We start from the raw sequence: 22604 nt of genomic DNA, 5'->3' as shown, positions 1-22604 counted from the left end.
GGGTCTCATAACATCGAGTTAATGGAATCCATCGAGTTGATCCGCTGCCTTCCATGTCCCTGCTGGGCACTTGGTTACCAGGCCCCTGTGTGCTATGTACCTATGGCACCTGCCTTGGTGCCCCTGTACCACCGTTTCTCTTAAGTGCCCATTTAAGAAAATAAAATGTACATCTTTTTCCAGGACAGCTACACTTCCAGAAGCTTAAATTCACTAGCTTAGTAAATACATATGTGTTCGTGGAGCTTGTTGGGGAAATGTTTTTGGGATTAGTATATGGGACAGCAAAAACAGAATTTGCTGAATCAACACATTCACTATAATTCCCAACTTTCGATCAATAGTGGTCACCGTCAGACACGAATGTAAGGACACTACGGGAAATTGACTCACAGCAGCCATTTGCAACTCGTAATAAGCTGCATCAAAGGTGTTAGATGAAAAGGAGGACCTTTAAGGGTTTTTTTATTATTATTGTAAAGTATCATTTTATATAAGTAGCTCTGAACGGCTTTAACCCTTTAGCTATGTCTGTAAAGGTAAGTGTAGTGATAATCATATAAAAAAAATTTTTACAGCATCTGCAGCCTTTAGCAGAATGAACGCACAAATTTCAAAAAAATCCATGGATTGTTAACTTCAGAACGATGATCAAGCGTTTTGGCTACAATAAAGTGAGTACCCGTGAGACAGGAAAACCTGATCCTCTGGCCTTAAATCTGAGGACCCAAAGATATCTGACCCTTTTGGACCCTTATGGAGTCCTCAGGTTAAGGTGACCTGGGCTTTTACTATTAATGTTGTTTTGGGTGAAGGATACACTCTAACACGCAATGTGGTTGGACCTGTAAGAGCACCATGAACACATGGACCCTTCCATTGGTCTTCCACACTGGTCTGACCTTTTGTTGGTCAGACCAGTGTGGAACTCACCGCACTCACTGAAAATAAAACAGTGGAGTCGAGTCCTTCAGGATCTTCTGACTCCCACGTCCTCTTAAAGACTTTAGTGGTTTCCTTCTAAGACGGAACTAAGGATACTAAGGTCCCAGAGGATGATTGGGGGCTCATTGTTCCCCCAGGCTGTTACCATCTCACATTTGTTCTACTTTTAAACATTTTACACACACACGCACATATAATGGCAAAAGAGGTTTTCACAAATTAACCGGCACTCCTCAGTCTTATACACAAAGTAGTTTAAACATGACAGGCCTTGTGTCCTGCTAATTTCCTGTTGACTACGGAAGATGGAACATGTAACATTAATATCCTGCCCATGGCAAAACCTTCATTACATTTTTTTATTTTCTCCCAATAGTAACCTTATGAGTGTTTTAATTTCATTGCTTGCAGGCATATGGAATTTCATTACATTATGGAATCTGAAATGTATTTGTTTCCTTGGAAAAAATATCCTTCTAGATATGTAGGCCATGTATTCATTATGAACCTCATTACTATAAATATGGCAGGACTTCATTTCTGCATAACTCGATTTTTCTATATATTGTTATCTACCCAGATATACCTTTTAAACAGCATATGCAAAATAATATAGATGAAAGAACAATGACTTTTGGGACTCTCAGGATCCGACCCTCATTCCGAGGTGGCATACTGATTGAGCCTTTTGCTGCTTTCTCACGTTGACTGGAAAACACTTCTCTGCTAGTACAACACAATATTTAAATTGATAATAGTAAACCCACACTATGACCTTTAAAGGATAAATATATCAGCTGATTTTTTAGAATAAAAGTAATAACCAGTAATGAGTAGCGAAGGTATAGTAGTAGTTTTTGTTCTGCTTTGTTTAAATATGGCTGAACAGATACCTTTTCATTACCCATTAGTAATTGGATTGAGTACGAGCAGAGTCCCACCACCGCGATCTTTAAAAAGAGTCAGCAATACTAATAATTAGCAATAATAGCTAATACCCAGACTCGATTACCCAAGATTTGTAAAGTTTAGGGCTCAATTAAAGGGAAAGATTTGACATCGTCTGGTTGCAGGTTGTCCTTCTTAGTGGACGAAATAGTTTTCAAGGATCATGGTCAGGTATGCAACAATAGGTGCCCCCCCTAACTCGATCGTGTTCATCCACAGTGCATTCAATGTGCCATTAACAAAGACATTGTACATTAGTATGTACACACGTGACGGATAGTCAGGTATTTGTGTGCATGCGGTGTATATGTGGCTGCTAGAACATGGCACAGAAAAAATGTCCTCTGAGAACCACTATTCAACATTAGCTTAACCTTGAAAATAATTACTATATCACATGACTATGCTGGATGGAGGTTTATATTCCTTGATATTGAACTTCTCAATAATTTAAAGGTCTTGGCTTCTAGATGGTCTGTTTGTATTCACAATGACGTTATAGGGGAGTATTTGCATGGGCTTAGTGTTAGGGACTCACCAGTAATATTTATCAAGGTTGCATCAGATCAGTGGGAATAATGACAAGCCTGCACAAGCAACTAAATACATATTTTATGCCCCCCCCCTACTTTATACATAGGAAAGACTTTTTTCCCCCCAGTTTTCTATATTATTGTGTTTTTTTATTCATGAATCACCGTTCAGGTGGTTATATCGCCTGCAGCTTAAATTCCCTACAAATATCAAAACCGGGCACCTGAGTACAAAATTTAATACATCCATTTTTATTCTGTTCAATATTCTCCCGAGTCGCCCGGTTGGAATAAATATTCCGACAGATGATTGCATGGAAACACACCATGCGGACTGTGAATTGCAATGTGCACGGTTCAGTTGGGAGATATTTAAGATTAGTTTTTCCGTTTAATCAAATTCAAATGTTTGATGGTTCTACGCAAATTTGGTACAGAGTAAAGTGTGCCTTTATAAGCCTGGTGTGCTGGTTCATAGCTAAATGTGTCCATGTAGATAGGCAGCTTCTGTATAATGAAATACCAGGCAGAAAATAAGTTCACTCAGACTACTCATGTACAAAGGGATCACATATAATCTCTCTATGACGTTCACTAACAATTCTTTCAAGGAAGTTGGTTGGCAATTACATTTTTCGAACCAATGCATTGCTTACCCCTTGGACACCTAAGGGGTTAATGCAATTTACCCTGATGCCTTATCTAGGCAATTTCAATACCTTTCAAGTGTCCCTCTTTACGTACCCCCTAACATTTCAGGTGTCCAAATTGGGACAACCATATGGGGGGGGGTGAAATCAGGAGGGACGGCACCAGCCCTTGAAGATAAGAGGATCTGCCAAAATGGCCCATGCTCCCCACTGTCTGCAAAAGAGGGACAGAGCCCGGTAATCTGGACTGTCCTGTGAAAACTGGGACTGTGGGGAGGGATGTCTTTAGGAGAGATAGTCCTTTTTTCTTTGAGCCTCATGTCCCTTGTTTCCTTATTTTCAAGGAGCTGAGAATGTTTGCTGGTTATGAGTTTCTCAGCGTTCTACAACCGTAAGATTTACAATAATGTGTGCCGGACATAAACTGCAGAAAATGTATTTACAAATTAAACTATCTAAATAAAATATAGAATTCCCCATCTTAATGCTTAATTCAGATACAATACATCTTAACGTGGCATATATATATATATATCTAACCACAGCCTCCAAAAATAAAAGTGTCCCTCTTTGGACATTTGAAATCTTGGTAGGTAGGATTTTCCGGTAGCCTTAGTTTATTCAAGATATTGCGGGTTTTTTTGTTGGCTTGTGTCATCGTGTACTCAGATCTTACTGCAGAGTTGCAAATTTGTTTGTTAGGTGCTGTATACGCCACTATGGCTCTATAAATAAATGAGATATACTGTTGCACAGGGAGAAATTAGTTTTTTTTGAAGGTGTTGTAACAAAATATGTATTCATATCTCATTTTCCATGCTGCGGACCAGCTTGCATGGCAGTCAACACGAGCTGCTGCGCGGAAATGAAAAATACTTTCGTCCATATCTTTGTCGCTTGTGATATTTACTGTGAGCGAAAATGTAAAATATAGATTCAGAATGCACTTCTACTGCATATAGTTCCTTTTACGCTAAAACAATCTAGGCAGGGTGTCTTAAAGGCTCATACCAATGTTCACGTGGTCCATTTTCTAAATGTATACTGAAATTTGCAGACACTCCCCCCCCATATTAATCCTATTAATTTCAATGAGCTCTTTCCTGCCACTGATTGGCTGCTTCAAGAAACCAATCAGTGACAAGAATGGTCAGACCATGGAGGAGGAGACCACCTTCTGTAGCAGAGTTGGCTCTTCTGTGTCAGGTAAGTTCTTAGTAAAGTGTCCGTGAATTACCTTAGCAATCAATGAGTACCCGCCAGATTAATCTCTCTAGAATGTCATAAGGTGAGATTCAATTTTTATAATTAAAATAAAGCAAGAATTCATCGCATACCCAGGGAATACCATTCAAAAAACGTAGTGGCAGGCTAAGCAACACATGGCCATATTGTGTGGAACGTATTCGCTGGGTGTGCGCTGAATTCTCGCTTTATTTTGTGTATTTATTGGTCATTATTATTCTAGCAGTGATCCGGGAAGCAGAATGTGTATGCCTTTTATAGGTTTTAGGATGTCCGCTCCCCTGTTTTGTATATGTATATGTATGTATATATATATATATATATATATATATATATATATATATATATATATATATATATTAATTTTTATAATACTAGCCATGGACTGTGTCTTATGACACTTTTTGTTTTTGCGTATTTGTGACACTCGTTTTACTTGATTGAGTTTATTCACAGAACCTGTACATGCTGAAAATGCCACAGTGGAGCCGAGTCCTTAAGGACTATTAGGTGGAGATGTGCATTGACCTTTCGGCTTCCACATCCCCTTGAAGACTTTAGTGGTTCCCCTCTAAGAAGGTCTAAGCTCTCCCTTGGTTTTTTGAGGGAAGAAGTATCAATGAAAAAAACTTATGGTTTCTTTTGGTCTATCTTCTCTTTCTAGACCGATAATAGTTTCTACTGGCTAATGAACACATCCCAGCCATTGTCCCACAACTGAATTTGCATTGCACATTTTCTCAGAACAACCAGTGGGAAGCATGTACCTTTTTTTTCCCTGCAATTAAGATTGACTGTAGAATTAAAGGGGTTAAAAGACTTTGTTCCTGTCTTTATTCTTTCAAAGCCCTGGCAGAATTAAACGGTGCAACATTTCCACATCTGACCTGCACAAAACATCAAAACCATTAGCTTCTAGTGTTCAATTTGCAAGCAATTACTTATTCCGTTAGCAATTGGGATTATATCCAAAAGATTGCAGTAAAATTTCATGGTAGAGCGAGCCCGTATCTCAAAGATGCTAACACGTTTGCTTCTAAAGGCGCACCTGCGTGTGCTGTTTAATCTTATTTAAGAGATCAATATTTTTTTTTTTTTTTACTTTCAAAAGGATAAAAGGTTTTTAGTGGCCCAGGGCTGTCATTCTTTGAATTAGAAGATCCTTAGTTAAACCTTCCAGTTTATTCAATATGGAGAACACAGTTTCTTGTACAGAATTTCAAAGGACATCATCAAATTATATTCTCTGCCGAGGAAGACCTACTTTTGTTAAGGGCTTACGGATAAATAAGAATGTTGTAGCTGGCAACGAAAAACTTCTTCCGCCCTTGTAAAAAGTGCCCTGTTCTTTTTAAAGATCCTTCATGATCAGAAGATGGTGTCACACACACACACACATATATATATATATATATATAGATATATATATATATATTAAAAAAAAATATATATATATATACTGGAAGTACTATAAAGAGCCAGGTTTCCACCTACTGGAAAGTACTTTTATATGCATTTTTTAAACCCAGAATCGGCCAAAGCATAATTAAGCTCACCCGCCACGTCAAGGCACACTCTCAATAGGGTGAGAACCTACTCTCACCTCCTACGTAGTGGACACACAAAGCAGTTTATACTGCTACCAAAACCTTATTAATGTGTTGGGGGAGGTGCAATTAAACCTCCTCCCTATTAACCCCTGGACAGGTTCTCACCCTATTTAAAGTGTGCCTTGACGTGGCGGGTGAGCTTAATTATGCTTTGGCCAATTCATATAACCAAAACCTCTCATTTATATTATGTTTATATATTTGTTGCCCACTTTATTAGGGTAAGAAGCGCAGACAGTTTTTGTATACATTGTACAGCCAATACACTGTTTCTTGCAGCATGCTTACACCTGTTTGGTAGGCCTCGTATTATACATTTGTATTATTTGAGCCTGTGACTAGCTTAGCGCACCGACATTTTTTCTTTTCCCTAATATCAAACAAGCCACAGACTACTTTGCTCTTTTTTGTATTCATGGGATTTTTGTTGGTTGTATTTGCCTGTGTGAAAAAAGTATTTGATTATCGCCATAAAGGTTGGGAACAATCTCGCAGAAAGGATTAGGTTTGATGAGATGATTGGAATGTACCCACTCGACTTAACAGTTACTTCATTTCACTTAAAGCATCATTTTACAATTTTATTTACTTTTTTAAGGTCTGGCGGGTTCTTAGTGGCAGAATAAATGTATAAATTGCTCCTTTTGCATAATACAGGCCATTTCAAGTTTTTCATCTGCATTCACGTGTGTTATGGGCTAGCTAATCATTCCATGCTTCGGAATATTCTGGTTTAGTTCATAACTTTGACTTTAAAGGGGCTGAGTAAAATCTGAGCGATGTGACGCTGTACCTCCCTATGTTACTGGCTCAATCATTGAACATTTTCAATCAGGGACGTTAGAGTGTTGCTATATGCGTATGTTAGCCTACCACCCAAGAATATTAGGGGGTATAAGCTGGCATCATCAGTTACATACAAGTATCGATCTCACAGCTGTGCTCCCACCCATGCTCACCACAGAAGACAGGAGCCGGTGATGAAGATCTACAGGGTCCTTCCAAATGGGAACAAACCAAGCAACAAAAAAGCCAAAGAAGATCTTGTATACAAGGGCCCGATGCAGGTAGGTATATTTATTAATATGCCAGTTCTAGTATATATAGAGAGTGGTTGGCTTAACATGTTTCATGTCTGGAGCTTAGCAATCTTTTCAGAGAAACACCACCAACTGCGAGGGTCACTTGGATGAGCTGATATAAGACACATCTTTCCCCCTTTTTTGGGATATTGGTAAAAAACAAATTGTCTGACCTATGGTTATTGATGCTCTCATTTTGATGAAACACACCACACCTTTCAAGTCCTTGAATTTTCCCTCTGAGTATTATCAGTCTGATATACTGGTAGAGATTTTTAGTTTGGAATAGCAGAAGTTAGGGCAAAGTCAACTATGATTTTCCAAGACTGGGTATTTATATTCAGTTCTTGTCCACTTTCTCAATACCACCACTGTATATTGCCAGTTGTAATGTTATAATTTTACTTTCCCACTATTGTAATATTGTTATGGAATCTGTCGGCATAAATAAATGCAATAGAAACATAGAATTTGATGACAATTAAGAACCATTTAGCCCATCTACTCTGACTGTCTTCCCAGCTGTACAGGCTCAACCATGAACCAGTCCTTGGTCTCATCTTAGGTTTGGGATAACCATATGCCTATCCCATGCGTGTTAAAATGTAATGTTACATCAAATGGTAACCTGTTACGATTTGCCTATTCTTGGTAGAGCTGGTATTTCAAATTTCAAAGACCTCTTAGTAAGTATAAAAATATTCCAAATGTAGACCACATCTCATTGACAAGACCTGTGACAGCTGAGATACACATCAGAAGGTATTATGTCTCATATTTCATTTCTACACCGCCTCATGGGTGAGATCACTCTAATTGAGACCTTTGTGTCTGTTATGATACAAAATATCTAAGATACGCCTGAGTGGGGTTTTATGATCAAGTTAATACCTCTTCTCTGTTGATGTGACACATTTGCATGTCTGTACAGAGACAATTCACTATTTTGCTACCCCAAGCCTCAAGTATTAAGCCAGTATCAAAACCTCATGCTGACGACTCCCATTAAGGATGAAACACCTGTCTATGAGTGGTGATCTGGCTACTCTCTCTTACCAGAGTTTTGTCTAAAGGCTGTCTTGTACAGCGGGCAATTACTTTCAAGGGATCCATGTATAAAGTGAATATAGAGGCAAAAGGTGATTATTGTTGACCTTATTTGCATGTTCCTACCCAGAATCCCTTGTGGTTGTGGCAGCACCATGAGATTTCTGAGGGAAAAACAAGCCTTCTGGCTTGTCTTGTGTCTGTAGATGAGTATTTAATAATACTTCTACTACCACATAATTTTAAGTGGAAGGGTTTTCCATCACCTTTACCCACCATAACTTATGTAATGGTATTTCTCGTGCTACCCCAAGCCTCAAGTATTAAACCTGGATCATAGCCTAATGCTGTGAGGCCAAGTAAGGACAAAACAGTTGTTAATGAGCTTCCCCCCATGTTTTTTTTTTTCTTTTGGCTAATTATAAAGGCAGTATCCTTATTGCCTGGAGGGAGAAATATTGATCTTCTGGTTGGGAAAGCATGGAGCTCAAATTGCCCTGGCAGCAATGCTTGAGTCACTGTGTGCAGTATTGTACACTGCTTCACATGGTGAGTGCACCTTTTTCACTGGTGGTCTTCCTGTACTTTTCTTTTCTTGGTGCTTTTTGGTCCAGGAGCTAGAATTCATTATTTTTGAACCTGGCTAGGACAGAGATGGCCAGCCCTTATTTATATTTTAATTTATATAATCACTATGTTTTACACGTGTGCCTATTAACTTTCTTGGATTTCATGGGTTTTTTTTGATCCACTGCGAGACAACAGCTGTCCATGAGTGCTGATCTGGCTACTGAACCTCTTACCTGAGTTTTGACTAAAGGCTGTCTTATACAGCGGGCAATTACTTTCAAGGGATCCATGTATAAAGTGAATATAGAGGCAAAAGGTGATAATTGTTGACCTTATTTGCATGTGTCTACCCAGAATCCCTTGTGGTTGTGGCAGCACCATGAGATTTCTGAAGGAAAAATAAGCCTTCTGGCTTGTCTGGTGTCTGTAGATGAGTGTTTAATAATGCTTCTACCCCTTATTTTTTATTAGCACTATGAATAAACATTACTTAATGGACTAGCCTGGTTTTCTTTTTGTTGAAGAGATGCTAAATTCTCTTTACGCAAAGGGCACCCGCTAGCCATGGGCCAGCTTTTGCAGCCGGGTCCTTTTATCTGTACTCTTTTTCCACCATAATAGAAAGTATCCAAATTAGATGAAGACATCTCATCAGACTTTTCAGCCTATAACTGAATTAGCCTTTTTTTCTGTTTTATATTGTGCAGGCAGGAGGTAAAGTGCTTGTAAATGCACTGTGACACCATTAAAAATAACCTTGGACCTCTCTCTTATTGGAAGCGGTTAAGTTGTTATACAATATGATAGATATCTCTTTTTTTACCTTAATGGATAGTAACACAATCAATACAAAGCTATAAGAATTTGGTTCTGCTCCACCAAATGTAATTGAAAAGTAACTCAAGCAGAAATTTAAAGTGGTTTGAAGGTGTATTTTTACTTTTTCTTTCGTGTGTTTGAATTGGGCGAGGATTAAGTCGTAGTGGTTCAAGGAGGGAAGATAGGAAGTACAAGCTGGTTTTGATTACAGGTTGCATCTAAATGAACTGTTCTAGAAGCCAGGAGTAGATAAAAAAATAACATTGAGTCAAGAACCAGCCGAGCCAAGGAATGCATCGACACAAGGTAGACATCGACACAAAAAATATAACTCAAAAATTTCCGGATCTGACGCATTTTTATCAACAATGTTACTAGATTCCTGGTTTGTTTTTAAGAAATAGCACAAGAAAACATTGTGTGCAGGATCGACGGTAGAAATGGTTCATTGAATTGTATCATGTTTAAAATTAACAGATTTGTACATTGTGTTAGAGCAAATTTGTCACTTTTCCCAAAATCTTACATTTTACAGCTCTTTACAATAAATACATATTTGTGAAAGTATGTACATACTAAAATAATCAATATATACATATTAAAACTCCACGGGAAAAATTCTCTTTTCTCTGGTTCTGCATGATTATTCCTCCCAATTACGTTGTCTTTACCCGTTAAGCTGTTGATTCAGACAGTCTTTGGGAGAACCTTGGAACCTGCCTAGATTTCCTGGGGTTAAATAGTGCCCTACTTCAAAGCAAAATATCATCCAAATATTTGCATTTACTGCAAAGCAAAACACACAAGCTATAATTTTTTTAGATTTGGTAAATTAATGTATTGATTCTAAAGGCTGTGCAAGCAGCAGTTTATTATTGAATGATGATTGAGTTTTTCAAGCCTGTTTTTTTCTTTCAATTGATGTTTATTCCTATATCCCATGATCCTCAGCTATTTGTGAAGGGAACTCCCTTAACCGTAAAGCTTCTTTGAGAACAAGCACCTATTGCGTGCAAGGTAATGCATCTTAAGTTGTGACTGGGCTTATAATGTTCTGTTATTTATGCTTGAGTGGTCACAGGCTTGATACATTGGAACTTGCCACTTCTCCTGGTCAACACCTAAATGCTCTAGATTGTGGGAGTGGGGTCCTGACATGCACCATACCCACCCTGTTTCCCTTTAAATGGAAGCATTTCCCACAGCATTGGTACAAACTAGCCACGTTCTGCAAGGATGGGTTCCAAGTAGCTGGAACCAACAAGATCCTAAGCATAACCACAGCCCTCAACAGTGAGATCCAGATGGCCTTTCTCTATGCCCAGGACAGCAGGGAGGTCCACATTTGGTGAGCCCAAAAAGACATTCTTAAAGTTCGAAATACCCTGCAAAATAAACTCATGAGGATGGACAGCTGCTTAATAGTCAATCATATAGTTACGATAGATCAGTTTGATGCTGCCACAAGGGTAGCCCAGAACGTAAATGCAAATTTCCTCTGTACATGGGAACCAATAAACCCAAAAATATGCTTTGGCTTTCACAGGCCTCATCAGTGGGGTCTGGTTGGTATCCCTCTAGGCACAAGAGAGCCAGCGATGGACCATAGGACAGACTATTAAGCAGCTGTCTGTCCTTGGTGAGTTAATCTCAGACTTTTTTGTATGATATTTAGACATTCCGAGATCTCTTGGGCTCACCCCAAGTGGTAAGGGGAGAGCAGATGTGGTCCTTCTTGCTCTCGTGTGCTTAAAGAGATAACAGCTATGTCCTGCTATAAGGCCAGTGACCTGTATGTCTAGGGTTGTTCCCTTGTGCAGTGAGTGTTTGCCAGTTCTGGGTTATGCTTGTGGTGGGGTTCAGCCTGATGGTACAGATTTTTCATTTTTTACAGCCAGCGTAAGAGAGTTAAAACTTTAGATGTTTTTAAAGAGCCTGTCCTCAGTGAGTTAAACTCAAACTTTTTTGGATGTTGCATTTCTTCCTTCAGTGATTGAATTACTTCACACCAGAAATGTTTTTTCTAAATGTATATTTTTATAAAGCTCTCACTGAGCCTCGATACATTTTGCGCATCATATACTTTCACAAGCCTAGAAAGGTAACGGACTTATATTCTGTACGTTCACTGAATGCTGCGGTAAGTAAAATGATCTGCAGCACATAGAAGCTTAATTTAAATCTCTGATCCGGCAAAGCTTATAAATGGTCAATAACTTCCTGCGACAGACGGAAATTACAAGAATAAAACGGTATTTTAATCAATTATTTCCTCAATTCTTTAATGGTCTGTTGATTATGTTAATACATAGATAAACTATTTTATAGTGGGTTTTTTGTTTCTTTTTTTTTTTAAATTGAAGCCCATGGTGCAAGTGGGATAAAATCAGATGAATGTCTTGGTAATTTGTATGGTAATTTATATTCGGGGGGAAAAATAGCCTGGGGGATAGTGGGCAATAACTCCCCTTTGGATACGCATTTCTCAAAGGCAAGATCTTTGTGGGGTCACGTGAGGCAAAGTTTAAAGACCCCTGTTGCCGGAAGGTGCCAGACCTTACTTTATGTCAGAGCACTGTTTTTTTTTTAAATAATTTGGTGACTTCATGCCAGTAAATGTAGTGTTGTTTATATGCAAACGAGTTAAATCATCGCATATATTAATACACGCTAATCCTGGAGCTTTCAAACCAAATTGACACATTTACCTAGGAAATATACCACTGCGGAAAAGGGGCCTAGCCTTGCTTTTGAAAATGCTGTACAATGTACATGTTTTCCACTTTTGTTAGTGATCTATTAATGTTTTTTGCAGATAGTATTAATGGTTTCCCAAGATATGGATCATAATCACAATCAGTAAGCTTTATACCAGGTTATTGAATCCCAACATACACACGTGTTTAGTAGTAGGGCATATGCACAAATTTGTGTGTTTGGCCCAAAATGAAAGGGATGAAACTTGCGTAGCTGGGACCCTATGAAGGAAGACTGGATTTGTCACTTAAAACCACCGTCTTGAACAAACCATCTTCTAAATGCCTGGCTTGTGTCTGCTGAAGCTCCCCATGTGTCTCCCTTGACTGTAATTTCTGCTTTTCATTTGCCTTCGTACTCGGCTCTCACATCTATTTATAGTGTTTTAGCTCCCGTTTTTACTATTGTTTGACTATAAAGTGCCGTGCATATGCCAAGAACGGAATATGAATAATGCATACTAAGGCATGAAGCAGCCCTATTTACAAGATATCAGCTGTATATGAAATGTGTTACTGAATGCTTGCGAGATTGTGTGCACCGTCGGCAGGCAGGAAAACACGCATGCAGCGGAGAGATGTAGGCAGTTAATAGCTGGGATCTGACAGCTCGTACATTCACATGACTGTGGTGGCGTTCTCATTTAAAGCCATCTCCTCAGGGAACGCTGTTTGTTTGCATACTCGCTTGTTTTCTTCTTCTTTTTTTGCATAGAAAGGTTACTTGAATGACACGAGCGTCAGAACGAAAAGCGTGCGGCTCGAGCAATCACGAGTCTAAAATGTTTATCAAACAGAAGCGAAAAAAGACAGAAAGGTGCACTTCTTTATCAGGTTCATCTGCTTCATCTGCCTGGAACTGAAAGTGTTAACTGTCAAAATACCGGCAATACGTTCCGTACACATTTGATGAGCAGCGGCCCTTCTGCATTTTAAAGAGCTAATATGCAAGAACATATCTTATCTACAGATTTCCAGAATCCCGCAAGATCCTGAAATCCAGCCCTATCAAGACAAGATTACTTGTGTTTTGGACACACACTAATGAGCTTTTTAACCCCTTAAGGACAATGGGCGGTCCCTAAACCCATTGAAAACAATGCATTTTGAGCCCGTACATGTACGGGCTTTGTCATTAAGGGGTTAAATAGTTAAACTGTAATAGATTTCAAGCATCCGACTAGATCTAGGAATATATATCATGTATTCCATGCTGGCAGCCCCTCCGCAGCATAACGAGGAAGCTGATCACCCTACTCAATGGGCCAGTTACATCTCCCCAACCGGCTAATTAACACTATGGAGAGCTGAGCCAAAGTTTTCTTCCACGCTACTCTTCGTTCAAAAGTGGAGTGCCGAGAGTATATAAAATAAACAGATCACCGATAACTCCATTTCTTCTACTTCATGTAAGTGTCAATGTTATACTTTATCCCGCCCAGCCCATGGGCATTTTTTTTTGGTGCTCTCTAAGTTGTACAAAGATTGTATCATCTAAAAACGAGTTCCTGGGTCTCAATGTCCATTACAGCAAAATATATCTTTATTAGTGTAAGTAGGTTTTAGTAAGTGAGTTTCTAGTTTAGTAATTTTCTGCTGCGCCGCCTGCATCCTTCCTGATTCCCTTCATATAGAATATTTTTGTTCCTATAGAATAATTGGTGGACGCTAGTATAAAGCGGAATGAGATATCTCTATGGAACTCTCCACACCATTTAAGTTCTGATGTACGTTTTCAGAAAGTATAATGTCCAATGCCCTTTGCCTTCTCTAGTTGTTTGCAAAGCTGGACCTTCAGAGCTGCTAGAAAAAAAAACCATTCAATATTATATATAAAAAAAATTTATTGGTCTTCCTGGAAACCACAACTTCTGCCAGCATTATTGGTTCTGCGGAAACCACGGTTCAAAAAACTATCAATTATATTGGCATTTTCAGATACCTCGTATTTTCCAGCATATCCAAAACTGTTGAGTGAGAACATCATCTAATTTAAACATGCTCTGCCTGCATAAACTCTACTGAGATAAAATGTGCTTTTTTTTTTTACCGATACTTCACATAGCCCTTCAGTGGATATAATTATAAGCTCACCTAGCATCAGGTTTTGTGCAAAAAAGCAGCATTTCATTTTAGTCTAATTCCTCCACTACAGGGAAAGGTACAAGGAGAGTTCCAGGAGAGTTGTGCTTTCAACCAGGGGTCGGAACCAACATTGCTCATGATGGACATTAAATGATGTTCTATGGAGCTTCACAACCCTTGCCTCAGACACCGGTGTCCACGTACGGAAGCTTTCTAGCCCTGGTTTCGGCTTCCTCACTTCACTAGTCGGTATGAAAGGGCTGGCCCTGTATAACACAGTCTAATAAGTGAGAGGACTTTGGAGAAACCTCATTGAGTTTACTATGCATTATACAGGGTTAGCCTTTTCATCAGTGAATGTATAGTGAAGTCAAGGAAATAAACCCCAATTAGTCATGTGGTAAGATGTGGTTTTTACTATTTATTTATTTATATATATATATATATATATATATATATATATATATATATATATTTAAAGACACTTAAAAATAGAGTCATAGGACATATTCCACTGGTAGTCCTAAGCTGGCAGCCATCAGTAGAATAAGTATGACAATCAAGCATTGACTGCCATGTTTTCGAATTATACTCATTAGCTGAACATCAGCTCAATATCCGTTTATTTTAATAAATCTAATTGATATAAATTTGCAAATGACAAGCAAATTAGCTTTTCTGTTTTTAAAATGTTCCTCAAAGTCACGTAATGACTCACAAGTCCCCTTCTGTCTAATAATAGAAACTGATTGCAGATGGATTATACTTTGTGCCTTGTTAAAGAATTTCAAGAATTGTCCCCAAGTGGCACCCTTACAGGTTGGCCTTTAAGACAACCCAAGATGTGTACGGGGCATCATCACAAGGCCTCATTAGCTAGGATGTGACCTTTGATGGGTGACTATCAGGCAAAGGCCTATGTTCGATTAGCACAGCAATTTGTTCATTATAGTTTGACAAGAACCTGGAAGTGTCAGAGACAATTCTGTTCTCAAAAAGGTCAAGACTTGAACCACAAGAAAGAAAACATATCCGTCTTGAAAATTTAACTGTACGTCTAATAAACAGTTTATTTAATGGGCTCTCATTTGCTTCTGGTTATCAGGCGTAGGTTTGTAAGCGAGTCAGCAAACATTTTTTTTTCCCACAGGTCTTAAATCATATGTGATATCAAATATTTTTTTTATACCCAAAATTATGGAGATTGGTGCTGACAGCATATTCCCTCAAATTAATTTATAGACAAGGCAGCAAAATGCTTTGTGCTGTTCTTTTCTGCATTTCCCTGAACTAATTATCAGAGCCAAATTCTCGGAAATAATTAGATTTGGTGTTTTCGGATTCAGATACTTGCTCACAATGTAGATCTTATCAGACAACTTTGACTTTAACAAAGCAATGCATGAAGTGCGGGGAGAAACAATGGGGGCATTCGTTACGATGTTTCATACAGCAACATTTATGCGAAGGACTTCAGAAGCTTTATCTAGACAGGAAAAACATCCCATCTCCACCAAATAAAGTTTGAGATTTTGAAGCGGGTCCTCAAAAAGCCAGGGCGAGGTAGAATCGTGCTCCTTAAATGTCTCCAACATAATGGCATATAGAATAATAACTGGGTGTCCATGGAATTTAATTAACTCATTTTTAATTACTATTCGAATCAAATGCTAATTAAAAATCATCTTTACGAAACAGAACCAAAACGAAACCTGGAATAAGTTCAGTGGTAGAACTTTCATATAGTGTTTTGAAAAACTTTTTTGAGTTTTGAGAAGCCTTGGCCTATCCATGGTTCTTCTCATGGTCTAGAGTAGGGGAATAATGAATCCTTTAGACTGTAAGCTCGTTTGAACAGGGCCCTCCTCACCTGTTGTCTCTGTTAGTCAATTTGTAATGTAACATTCTACTTGTTATGTCCTGTCTACCCATTGTACAGCGCTACGGAATTTGATGGCGTTATATAAAACAATAAATAATAATAATAATAATAATTGTGCCATCAATACATTTCAATTTTTACCTTCTCTGCTCTCTTAATGTCACCACTAGGAGGATCCTGGAAGACCCGTGTAAAACATGAAGAAAGAGATAATTGTGTGCCTAGAGGCTTCTCTAAAGGAAAACAAGAAATGGATCTAACTATATGTATGCAAGAGATGATGGTGACACCTGTTAATGGATCTACACAAGATGTAGAGTCACATATGCTTTTTGAAGACCAAATGTCTCTTCTGTAGATAGAATTATTGATTCAATCTGAACCTCGGAATAAGTTTTTGTTGAACAAAAAAGGCTAAATGCTAAGCCTTTGTAGATCATAAAGAAATTGCCCTAAAATTGATCTTAATGAATGATTTATTGTGTGTGAAGTGATAGAAAACATAGCTTTTATAGCTAACCGTACCTTGATGTTGTCATACTTTTAATTTTTTTTCAATCATAGAAGGTCATTCTAAACAGTTTAACTTTTAAAAGTAAATACACTTTTTAATAACTTTTTGAACATGCATATGAGAAGTCTAGCAAGTTTAATCCTGAAAGTATTAACTTATTCAGTTCTTGTACCGTACGTTCGCCAGTTACTGGAGAATGTATAACCTTAATGTCATTGCGGGGTACAATATATAATAAATTATTCTGAAATTCTACACGGTGTGGTATAGAAAGACAACTGGATACAAACTCAGTTGTTTTATATCACTTGCAAAATAGCAATCCAATTTCTGTACACCACGTACACGGGGAAATAGAACTGCGCAGGACATGAAAAATTGGGAACATTAAGCTTTTATTCTCCAGCTATAACAAACACTAATTAGTTATAAAATTCTGAATCTAGTGAAATCGTTAATCCATAGTGCACCATAGACGTTATATAGCCTGCCGTTTGGACACCTGAAATGTTGGGAGGTATGCCCTTACTTCATATCCACCGACTTTCAAACAAAAACCCAAGCTTTGTGTGGTTCTAATAAATTATTTTATGCTAAAAGCTGTAAAGGTCATAGTTACCGTTTAAGAAGTCCTGTACGGTGTCTCAGAGAACACTTGTGGTTCGAGGTTTTATAAGTGCAGATGGATCCCTACAAATCCTACATTGTAAAAGACGTACAATGAGTTTGTTTAACTATCTCAGTGTATTCATTTTAAATAGTACTGGGGTGCGACGGTGCCAATAGTTTAGTAGGCAGTTGCCAAAAAACACCATTTTGAAGCAGGGCTGTCAATCACCATTTTATTTCATAAACTTGTATCTGCTTAGGAATGGTAATTAGAATTCTTTCATTCCCATGACATCGTGCAGCATCTGATGTCTATAAATCCCTAAAACAATATGGCAATTTGTCCTGAGCCAAACCAATTATATATATTTTTTTTCCCCACCAACCTTCCCTAAATCTACCATGTAAAGGTGCACGGTACTAATAGATTATTATCTGGGCAAGTAAAATGAATTTGCCGCAAGCCAAACAAGCGAGAAAACTGGCAAGGGTTTTAAGGATCCTTTCCAATCAAAAAAAGCAGCCCAATATCAATACCCGTTTTTGGCCGGTGTTCCGCTTTAATTACGCTAATTAAGGAATCTTGGTTTCACAGCTGGCCACTTGCAGGAAGTATCAATACTCAATCAGTGCATGCAATCAGCATAAAGCTTCGGTGTTAGGAACATCCAGTGAAAGATCAGCATCATACGGGTATTCCACTGAGCAATCACACAAAACAAACAGCTAATTATGCATAATCTGCAAACCGTTGTGGAGGAAAATATCATTCTTATGAGCGATAACATTGATCTTTTCACAGATGTTGGGTCCCGATCCAGCCATTATAATCCAGTGCCTGCACTTTTTTGCCTTTCGGAAACTCTAAATCAAGACGAATAATTGTCCCGGTGGGTCTGGATCTACTGGATAAAACTTAAGGTTCATGTATGGACACCGATCGTCTTCATACATCGCAGTATTTGCTAGATGTTACTCTTGCCAGAATAATTGGTCCTTCAAGGAGAAATTTCAAGGAAGGGCTTAAATTCCAGATCAAGGTTTTAAATGGGTCACCGGTACACTTTTATCTCTTGTAACCTTCTTTCAAGGCATCATTGCCCTTACAAAACCTCTGCGCGCATTCTCAATGGGTTAACCATGATAGAAGTCAATTAATTAACCCTTTAGTAGTCGTTCTCAAAGAATTTACGGCGGCACGCCAAGTGGTAGTTATAACATCTCTGATATCAGACAATGTCTGACGTCACATGGAATCATAAATATATTACTTAAATATTAAATACAATTATGCGGTATAGTACTGAAGACATTGGGGTTTGTTTTATATTGTTGCAAAGACTTCATCAATAGACCTGGAGGTAGAAATTATAGGCAGACGCATGATTTTAGGGGGGATATTTGTTATTCAGACAATACGGAGCTGTTTAAGAGATAATTAAGCCATTTCCCCCATAGACTCCCATTAATCAGAGGGTCTGTTTGGGTGATTAATACATTCTATTGTTTACCGTAAGGCAGTATGATAAGGAGTCTGCCTAGTAAACTACGTTAAGCTATCGGAGACAAAGTACCTACGTACAGTAAATACACAGCTGTCAAAAACAATATATTATGTAGAAAAAGTAAATGCCACATTATTGAAAAAACGAAACTTTTTTTCTTAAGTTTCCCATAATCCGACCCACCCATATTCAATCAGTTGTTTAAATTTTGCAATACTAGCAAAAAAATGTATCTGGCCAGACTAGATGGGCCGAATGATTCCTATCTGCCATCTAAATTCAAATTCTTCCTGCTAGAACACTAATAATGTCATATCCATATCACAAGAGCTTCGAGTGGGAGAAGTATAATAAATAACGAGATCGGGAGTCTTCAGAACTGATATATATGGCCTTTTGGCATATGGGGGCATATTTACTAAACCAATGGCAGGAGTTGCGGGGAGATAATTCAGCTCATCCTGTCTTAAGAGAAAGGGTCATCTGTATAGTTGAGAAACTTACTACAGCTCTCCTGCAAAGTCACAGTTTAGTGAATAAGCCCCATACAGTAGTTAAGCCTTAGTGTGTAGATAAATTATATTTTTAATCAGTTAACAAACAATGCATCATTTTAATCAATAGCATAATACATTTGCAGCCATTTCTACATTTTTTAACATCAGTAAATGCGCCAATTAAAGTGATTTATTCCCCCATTGCAATCTATGCACTTAGTTTTATAAACACCATCGGTAAATAACAAAGGTCTAGAAATATTTGCTCTCCAGAGCAAACAGGGAGCATAATGCTCCCTAAGAAAAGCTAGAGAGCTACATTTTTCATTAAAAAAGGGATAATGGAAAAAGTAGTGTTTTAGAGATTTCTTACAGCCAGATCGATTGGGAAATGTTCTCCTAAATAATGTTATGTCCTTACCTTACCAAAACACAAGGTGCACGAAAAGTATGCTAAATTGTCTTTAGAACATGGCACTATTTCACGCGGTTAAAAACTGTATTAGATAGAGAACTTTATACTTCACAAATACCAATGGCAGCAAAAGTCTGCCTAGCTAGAAAGTGAAAATCTAAAGATTTACCAAACTGGGGGAAATTACGCTCACAGATAAAATTCCAAAAAAACGAAACAACGAATTTAGGCTGGAAACTCTGGCAGAAAGTATATGGCTAATATAGAGATATAGAAGAATAAGCTTTATAACAACTTTAAGAATCAAATTATGGGGTACGACTTCTTCTTCTTTGATATAGGGAGCAATATTATTTATACATCCTGAAGGGTGGAAACTTGGAAAACATGGAAATATGAACCTAGTTGTTTGTCTTGTATAACTGTTTGTATTGTTAGTATTATTGTATATAATCGTCCTGTACAATTGTTTGTATTGTTTGTTTTTGGTCTTTGTAACATTAAAATAAAAAAACTAAAAAAAAACTGTATGGAACCAGAAACATGTCCACAAGGATATTTCTGAAATGACTTGTATGCCCATGGGGCATCCTTGTGGGAAACGGATACAACACAGATGCATTAGTCTAAAGTTCTCAGGACTGTCCTCAAATACCCTGGCCAGTTGGGTCATGCTTCAAGCACTGAGCAAAATTGAATATCATTTCATGTTGTGCGCAACCTTTCGGAATCTGGAGTAACATTTTGTTTCACGCAGGTGGTAATCTGCTTCTCACGGCTATATTTGTGAAAATAAAATTTGAATATCCATGCGGAAGATAAAACCAACTGCGATCATCAAAGCATAAAAAGACCAAGTAACTGAATCCTAAGCTGCCACGCATGGCTACGTGTACTTCAGGACCACGCAACAAAGTGGGGGTAGTGGAATATTGCAGGTAGTGGAGTTACTATAAAAAGTCAACTTTTAATGCCTGTTGAAGTATCAACAAATACAAAAGAGTGTTTTCCTTGCCTTTCCCGTACTCAGCTAACTTCTCATCTAGTTTTCTTGACTCATCCACAGTCTCTGAACATGGTCTATTAGATGAATCTGTTCAGTGTGCATGCATGGAAAGATACCGGTAGTGTGCCTACACAAGGTCCCATAACATTTACTCCTAATGCCTGGGGTCCAAACTGAGCCCATTGACACATTGTCCGCAGGCACTGATGGCAGTTGTATGTGCAAAAATAAATAAGATGGTCTTAGCCGATTCAATTATTAAATAACTGAGTAATGTAAGCAACTTTCTGCCATGTTCCACCAAGAAGGAAAAAGGCATCATTTGGTACGAGCTATACTGAGAGTGTCTGAGTGTCTCCTCTGGTTTGTGGAATTCCATCAGGAGAAGTAATCCACTATTGTATCAAAGGAAACGGGACATATTTGAAATTGTGTATATATAGATTTAATATAGAGATAACATATTCAATTCTTAATCTTTGAGATCCAATGGGGCAGGGAAGACCTTAGTTTACATTCTGGGTCCATACTTGGGCAGCCCATTAAGATTCAGCCATTGAGAGTATGGGTTGAGAGGTAATTTTGTTGAATAACTATTCCTATTGACCTTTCAAATACATATTCCATCTGAACTGTTCAAACAAGCATATTGTATCCTATTTACTCTTGCCACTGGATCCAAATATTTAGACGCAGTATTCACTTTTTAAATGAGCACATCAATTACTACAGCCGGGGAGGGACAGCCCATTTAAAGGTTATTTGAAGGTTGATGGTTATCATATAGCCTTTATCCAGCAGATCTGTCTTTTTGCAAGCATTTGACCTTTTAATAGAATCCGGCAAAACAAGAATAAGGAATAAGAGATAATTTGGATCTCTATAATGCAACAGGAGAGATGAAAGAACATTCAAATCGATAGCAGAACAATAACAATCTGATGAATGTTTGTACCCAATTTACTCGTTTTTTTGCTAACTGGATTTTGAATGGTTTTCAAAGCCCATATTCTCTCTGTGGTGTGAAGTATGTGTTATTGTGTGCAAACAAAGCCAGACGATAATCATTATGGAGTGCTGAAAAGGTCATCTCGTTAGAAATGTCAGCTTTCAATGGAGCGCGTTGGACTTTCAAATCCAAGTATCCAATTAATGGGACATGCCGAGGTGCAAAGATACATTGTGGCGACCTGGTAAAGGGTACTTAAGAATGGACTCTTGCTTTAGAAACAGCAGACATAGCGAGTCTCCTGAAAACTCTGAGACCGTTTAAACTTCACGACACAACCCTTCCGGGCAAATAAACTTTTCTTCTTTTCAAACAGATAAAGGCAGTGGAAGAATGAACCACAGACGTCAAACTTTACTTTCAAAGTTACATGAGAATGCTTACATCATATTTATTAATGTCTAGATTTCTTGGACAACGTTGCTTCCGGAAAGCCCTGAGACTCTCAGACGCTCAACAATTTATTGATCCAATAACAAAAAGAATTGCCTAACAACATTTTATCACTTTTATGTTACATCACAAAACATGAAAATACCTGCCATAGAAAAGGTTCATATACGCAGACCCAATACTGATGATGTCCCTTAGCTGCCCTAAGCTACAGAAAGTAAAATTAAACCATTCCCTTATATAAATTCTCTATGCCCATTTCACCAACTATAGAAAACTGTCTTTGCCAGGGCAACAAAGGCCACCAGCAAATCATTTTAAACAACTCATACAGGTTCGTAATTGGTGAATCATAATGTCAATCAAAATAATGATATCCAGCATATCCCTTACCTCCTATAATATGATACAGTCATCACAGTCAGAGGTACTACCAATAAATAAAAATATCAGAATTCTGTGATCACAAACCATATGAAGTAAG

At 38.0% G+C, this 22604-nt stretch overlaps 1 protein-coding gene across 1 annotated transcript in view; it reads right to left on the bottom strand.

Moving 5' to 3' along the window:
- Positions 1-22604, bottom strand: part of AGBL4 (AGBL carboxypeptidase 4) — a 494372-nt gene that overhangs the window by 166553 nt on the left and 305215 nt on the right. The window lies entirely within an intron of this gene.

This window comes from Spea bombifrons, chromosome 6, assembly GCF_027358695.1.
Source record: "Spea bombifrons isolate aSpeBom1 chromosome 6, aSpeBom1.2.pri, whole genome shotgun sequence".
NCBI classification, from domain to species: domain Eukaryota; kingdom Metazoa; phylum Chordata; class Amphibia; order Anura; family Pelobatidae; genus Spea; species Spea bombifrons.
This window is presented reverse-complemented; position numbering and strand designations above follow the sequence as displayed.